This window comes from Empidonax traillii, unplaced genomic scaffold (genome assembly GCF_003031625.1).
Source record: "Empidonax traillii isolate 1590-97213 ecotype Southwest subspecies unplaced genomic scaffold, ASM303162v1 scaffold246:size859669, whole genome shotgun sequence".
NCBI lineage: Eukaryota > Metazoa > Chordata > Aves > Passeriformes > Tyrannidae > Empidonax > Empidonax traillii.
Genome location: NW_020955439.1, coordinates 823791 through 830284, shown reverse-complemented (window position 1 = coordinate 830284; position 6494 = coordinate 823791). Strand labels below are relative to the sequence as shown.

Sequence of the window (6494 nt, the reverse complement as noted above, 5' to 3'; positions counted from 1 at the left end):
TTTGTTCCCTGCCACCCACTTGCTCCCTGGGGACAGCCCTGTTCTCTTCCAGCATAAACACGGCCTTTACAAGGATGATTCAGGTTTTCACTGGGAGCCTTTCATTTGCACTGTTTATGCAGGCACGTCGTGCCCTGTACAATATCTCTCTTGTTTGCCATGAACATCAGCATGATGGGAAGGCAGCAGAAGACTCCGAGGGATCATCAGCAGATGGAATGAAACAATGCCAACAGTGAGAGAAAATAGCTGGAGAGGCTGCTCCTGGGGCAAGACACATCCTCAGTGGAACGGGGCAATGCTGTTGGGAGTGTGGAGAGAGGATCCTGAGTGCAAGCAGGTTTGTGTGCAGAGTCACTGGAGCTGGTGGAACTTCTAGATCCTGAGTATTCTGCTGGAACTCTCTCCTTTTCCTGGGAAAGATAAATGGTGCCTGCTGTCACAGGTTTCTAAGAGATTTAGCCTGTTGGTGATACAGCAGTGTGAGGATGGAAACCCTCACTGCCCCACTGGGTGTAGTTTCAGAGCAGGACAAGTGACCATTTCATATCCTGTCATGTTACTGGTCTTCTGTAGAATTTTCTTATTACTTTTTTTTTTAAATTATTTTTTTATGAGCCTTTGTGCTGAGTTTCCTCCTCACCTCTTTAGTTTTTATGTGCTTCACATTTAATGCCAAGACCTTAAAACTGTGCTTTGGCCTTTACAGGTCTGATAGGCTGCTAAGGCAAGTGAGAAGTTGTTCCAAGTGGGTTTGTTATCACCCAAAGGGTAGATGTTTCTGTAGTTCACCTTCCCCACACTTGTCATTAAAGCATTTTTAATAATTAAGAGCTAACAATCACCCTCCATTTTACAACAGCACAGGTAAACTAATGGGGAAAAATCTGAGTGTCCACTTTAAAATAATGATAAAGGAATTAGATAGTCAACGTCAGCAGCTTTGGCTGGGGTGAATTCTTTCCCAGAGGAGGGGATTCAGGAATTTTGAGACTCTCTTCTCCACCCTGTGAGAGGTGTGTGTTCTTCCAGAAAGGTAACAATACAATAACGTTGTGGTAGGTGGAGGTGTAAATGATTTATTTCAGAAATCTGTTCTCACCACTCACCTGTGTGTAATGTTCTTGCTTTCTAAAACAGATGCTTAAACATTTTCCACCTTATAAGGCCTGTGATGGTTGAAGTTACTTGCAACTCTACAACTTCAAATTAATATGAGCCACAGTGGAGGAAAATAGATTTTACTGGGATAACATGGCAACTGTAAGTTTGCAGGGAGTTAATTTAAACCATACACTCTTACCAGTCAGCCTTGAGCATTAGTGGAAATATCTTAAATGAGACAGTTTATTCTGGTTGAGATTCTAGTAGTAATTTTTCTTACGGTTTAAGCTTTTCAGTCTACAGCTTTTTTTTTTTTTTTTAATCAATTGAAAGGTTTTTTCAGTGACTTCTGCATTAGATTGGACTGTTTTTTCTGACCTAGAGGTAATAAATGCCAGGTTCCCCATAATGCTCGGTGAAAATTTTAGAATCATATTATACAAAATGTGTTCAGGTTCTTAAACTCAAGAGCTGCTAAGGCCCTTGATGTGCATTGAAGCAGCTGATTTGCTGCCGGAATGGGTATTCTCTCTATCTCAGATTGGAAGCAATTATTAACTAAATAGCAGTTTTCTTTCCATCAGTTCAGCAGAATGGAATGGCACCTTCCTCAAGGAGATGTTGAAAGAGGAGGGATTGAAGAAGTGAGTTTTTTTGGTTTTTTTTGGGGGGGACGGGGATATTTGTTGGGAAAGAAAAGAACAAGGACAAAAAAAGATGAATTACTTTCTAACAAAACATCTGGAAATACCAAGGAGCAGAGTGAGGCACTGTGAATCCTCTGGCTGCCTAAACAACCCCACCTGCCACAGGAATGCTGTAGGAAGAACATCGGGGAGGCTGAGCTGCAGAAGTGAAAGTTTGGGGGTTCTGACCATTAAGGTGCTGAACAAACCCCACAGGAACCTCACTGTGAGTTACACTTCGACAAAGGGAAATTTTGTAGGAATTTCCTGGTATTTATTTATGCAGGTACACCTGCAGCTGGGTGCCCAGAGGGAAGGGACAGCTCTTGGTCCTTGTGGAAATATTGCTCAAATCATAGAATCAGCCAGGTTGGAAAGGATCTCTGAGATCATAAAGTCCAGCCCTTAGAGGTGGATAACAGGTTGTTTAAGCAGGGGGTTGTTCCAGGTACAGCTGTCTGCAGATTTGTGTGATACGTTTGATTGGGATTTTCATTAAGTGCCATCCAAGCCCTTGAATAAACCCACCCTTAGAAGAGGAAGTGGAGTGTTTGTGGAGGGGGTGGTGAGCCAGAGCCTTCATCCCTCTCACGCTCTTGGTCGTGCAGGAACAGAGCAGAACACGGCACGTTGTAGCTCAGTGCCCTCAGGGCTGTCCTGGTGTCGTAACACTTGCTGTGTGCTCACCTATAAGGTTTCCAGAAGGTTCTACAAGCAGCAGTCAGGTGCACATACCACAGTTCTGCCTTCCTTGGCATAACAGTGGGGAACGGGGAGGGATTTTATGAGCTTGGTGCTACTACAGAAACCCTTTAGTTGAGGGGTCAGTTGCTTCAAGCTCGCTGCATCTGCAGGGCAGTGCAGGAGTTTTTATGGACCAGCAGAGAACAAAGCCTTGGAGCACTCACAGAGCATCAGATTGTGTGTGAATGCAGGGCACAGACCTGTTTGGAACACATCTTCACCATGGGAAGGGGAAGGAAGTTACTTCAGTGCACCTGGGCTAGTGGAAGGTGTCCCTGCCCATGGCAGGGGGTTGGAACAAGGTGAGCTTTAAGGTCCCTTCCCACCCAAACCCTTCTGGGGCTGGATGATTTTTCAGAAATCAGTACATGTGGCAAAAGTGGAGTGTTCAGACTTTAAAACAAATTTGGTTTGGCTGTGGTCTTGTCTACCAGCCAGGAACATCTGTGCCAGTGAAAACAGATGTGGGAGCTGTCTGTCCAGAGGTTGAACTGTGCAATCATCTGGAACAGTGTGGACATTTGGCTCTTTGGGGACATGAGCAACACAATGTGATGGACCAGCTTAGTCACAGCTAACTGTTTTGGAAATGACTTCTCTGATTCCACAGAGTAATTTTGTTTTTAATTAAAAAAAAAAAAATAGCGGGCTTTAAAACTGTAATTGAACTCAAGGAAACTGCATTTGATTCAGGGATATTATGGAAGCAATAAAGAGATTTAAAAAAATCAGCAGTTTTCTGGCGATTATTTGCTCAGCTCTCCTATTAATATTGTTTTGTTTGCCAGAGTATGATCAAAAACATTTGGCAGGCAAGGCTTGGTCAGGAAAGTGAGCCAGTAAAATTGAGCTGTCATCTAAGTACATACAGAAAAACTGTTCGCTTGGCATGAAAAACAGACTGTTTACAGAAATAATAAACATGCCCTCAAAAATTATGTTCCTTCTCTCTAAAATCACGGAAGGTCACAAGACTTCGACCTTACAGAAGGAGCATAACACTTTATGAGGCTCCTGTCAAAGCACATGATAAAAAATAAATACACTGTAATAAAGAAGTGTCAGGCTGATGGCTCGAATGTGCCTTCCTAACATATCCTGTGTCCCTCCCATAGGATGTGGTCCTGCTGCCACGCAACGAGAGCCCAGCTGGAGGGAGAGCAGATCCATCCATTTTCCCGACCCATTGCTTGGTGTAATTAACTTTTGTTTCATCTCCCGAGTAATCCTTGCAAACGATAAAACGTGTCGGGGAAAGTCGGACTTATGGAGAAGGGTAATCTGCAAAAGCCCTTCTGGTGGTTCAGCTGCTGGATAGAGCCCCAGATGCCGAGTGTCCACGAGGGAGACGGGGAGCTGGCCAAGGCTTGGTGTTTTTTTCTGAGCCCTGAGGATGGATGAGAGCTCTGAGGAATGGTAAGGGCTGGCTACCTCAGGAGCTGCCTGCTGCAACACACTCAGAGGGCAGTAGTCTCACCTGTCAGCTCTTCAGGACTTCCAGGTTTACTGTTTTTTTGGATTCCTCCTTCCTCCCCCATAAAGCTGTTTGCTTAAGTGCTCCTGTGTAAACTTCAAGCATGGGAGTGAGACATGTCACTCCTGAGAGCCAAACCGTGTGGTGTTCAGTGTTCCTCTTCACTTCAGTGACCCTGTGCCAGCAGCTCCTGGCACTCCATGCAAAGTGGTGACTGACAGAATGGTTTGTACCGGCCACAAACTAAAACAGTTGGAGGTGTTGCTCTGCAGAGCCTTGGGGCAGTGTAGCATCAGGTGGTATTTACGTAGGAGAACTGAGGTGAGGGGAAAAGTCTGTTTCTAAACCCAGTTATACCACAGCATCTCTGACAAGGACAATCTGTTGCCACTAAGGGAGAGAGAGAGAGCCCAATACTCACACTCAAGGTATAGGAGGACCCTTTATTCTGAGTTGGAAGTTGCATGTGAGAATCTCCATTGGCTACATAAGGAACCAAGGAAAACAATATTAGTAAGTTAATCTTTCTTAAGAGATCCTTGGAGCACAGGTCTGGTGTGGAGCAGCTGAGGGAACTGGGGTTGTTAAGTCTGGAGAAAAGGAGGCTGGGGGGGACCTTATCACTTTCTACAACTGCCTGAGAGGAGGTTGTGCTGAGGTGGGTGTCAGTCTCTTCTCCCAAGGAACAAGGGTTGGGACAAAGCAAAATGCCCTCAAGTTGCAGCAGGGGAGGTTCAGGCTGGGTATTAGGAAAAATTTCATCACTGAAAGAGTGGTCAGGCATTGGAACAGGCTGGCCAGGGCAGTGGTGGGGGAAGTGTTCAAGAAAACGTGTCTCTGTGGCACTTGGGGACGTGGGTTAGTGGTGGCCTCGGCAGTGCTGGGGCAATGGTTGGACTCCATGATCTTAACAGGGCTTTTTCCAACCTTAATGATTCTGTGATTCCTCCCTCCCCCAATTACTTGCACAGCTTTTAGCTTTACATTCTTCCCAGCTGCCTGTGCTGGTGTTGGCTCACACAGACACAGCAAAGGGGCTTTGCCCTCGCAGCTCAGTTCAGCAGCAGGGGCAGATCCTGGAGAGGAGCAGGGCGAGCATTTTCCTGGGCCTGCCTTGAGCTCCGTGCTGCCCACAAATATAATGCTGTCTCATTGAGCAGGATAAAAAAGGAGCAGTCAGGAAGCCTCAGCCCCATTTCTGAGGGCAGTTCAGACTTGTAGTCAGCACTGCTGTGCTGCCTGTGGATTTTATGGACTGACACTGCTCGGTGTCATGCAACCATCAGCCCTTCCTCCGGCATCCCTGGAGTTCAGCGGGAGCTGAAGTGTTGGCCCTCAGTGGGTCCCCCTCTCATGTACAGCACAAAATCAGCCAGATGACCTGTGTTTTGGAACTCCACCAGCAGAGCTTCTACATGTGGAGAACATAAAAGATATTTAAATTTACAAAGCCTGAGCTCTCAGCATGCTGAGGGTGAGTGTGGAAAGTATTTGGCTTTGGGTCTGTCTGCCCCCAGCCCCACAAAACAGTTTAATCCAGAAAAAAAAAAATCTAAAAAAACTTCATTTGCTGGCAGTTTAAATTCTGTTTAGTTATAACTCACAACCTCAAAACATAAGAATTAAGTTTAATAGTTCATAAATTATACAATACGCAGCACATACTGTTGTAATCTGTGCTGCACATTATCTATATGAAGTATTAACACCAATGTTTAAACAAAATACAAGGTCACTAGAGGCAGTCTTAAACCTCAGCTGTGCAGTTTTTGCTGAACTATTTTGGCTACAGACGTGATTTTTTACCCCTCTACCCCCATATGGTATTAATTCAATTGTTTTATATGTTATACATGCGTAAGAACTAGAAGGGATTTCCTCAAACAGCAAACACTGAGGATAAAAAGGTCGATGTTTACAGAAATGTCAAACTCAAAGGCTCTTCCATGAGTTCTTAGAGGGTTGCTATCAGTGAAGACTCAAAGCCTGTCATTCAAGAGTCCTCCAGAGGGAAAAGCCAATCCTGAGTTCGCACTCGTGGGTTCCTGGTCGAATCCCTCCACAGAGCACCAGCAGCAGGAGTGCTGAAGGGACACCAGGGAAATCTGGATGTAGTTTAAAAGATCCAAAAAAAGGCATTGGATAATTCGGTTCTTGATCACTCTGGTGTTAGGTTTGTGCTGAGGAGCTCCCTGAGAAGCAGCTCCCACTATGGTGAAGTTGATGTTCCTGCCATGGGCTTGAACATGCTGCAAGGTGTTGAAAAGGGAACCTCCCTGGTTCAGTTCCTCCTTCATAGGCAGCGTGGCAAACAAGAAATCACTAAAAGGCATTGTCTTAACCTCTTTAAAAGCTGTTTCTGTATGTCTCTGCTCTTTATCTGCAGCTCCAAGTGTGTTCTGGAAGGCAATGCTCAGTCACTGGATGAGGTGGGAGAGTGTTGGGCACAATCCCAGCAGTGGCTGACCAGCTTTCTCCCTTCTGAT

General features: G+C 45.3%; 1 long non-coding RNA gene across 1 annotated transcript in view; it reads left to right on the top strand.

Annotated features, from left to right (window-relative positions):
• The window catches only part of LOC114059867, a 28543-nt gene continuing 22049 nt past the window's right edge, over nt 1-6494 (top strand). The window contains exons 1-2 of the long non-coding RNA XR_003571752.1: nt 1-558; nt 750-756. This is a non-coding gene — a long non-coding RNA (uncharacterized LOC114059867). The remainder of the gene's footprint in view (nt 559-749; nt 757-6494) is intronic.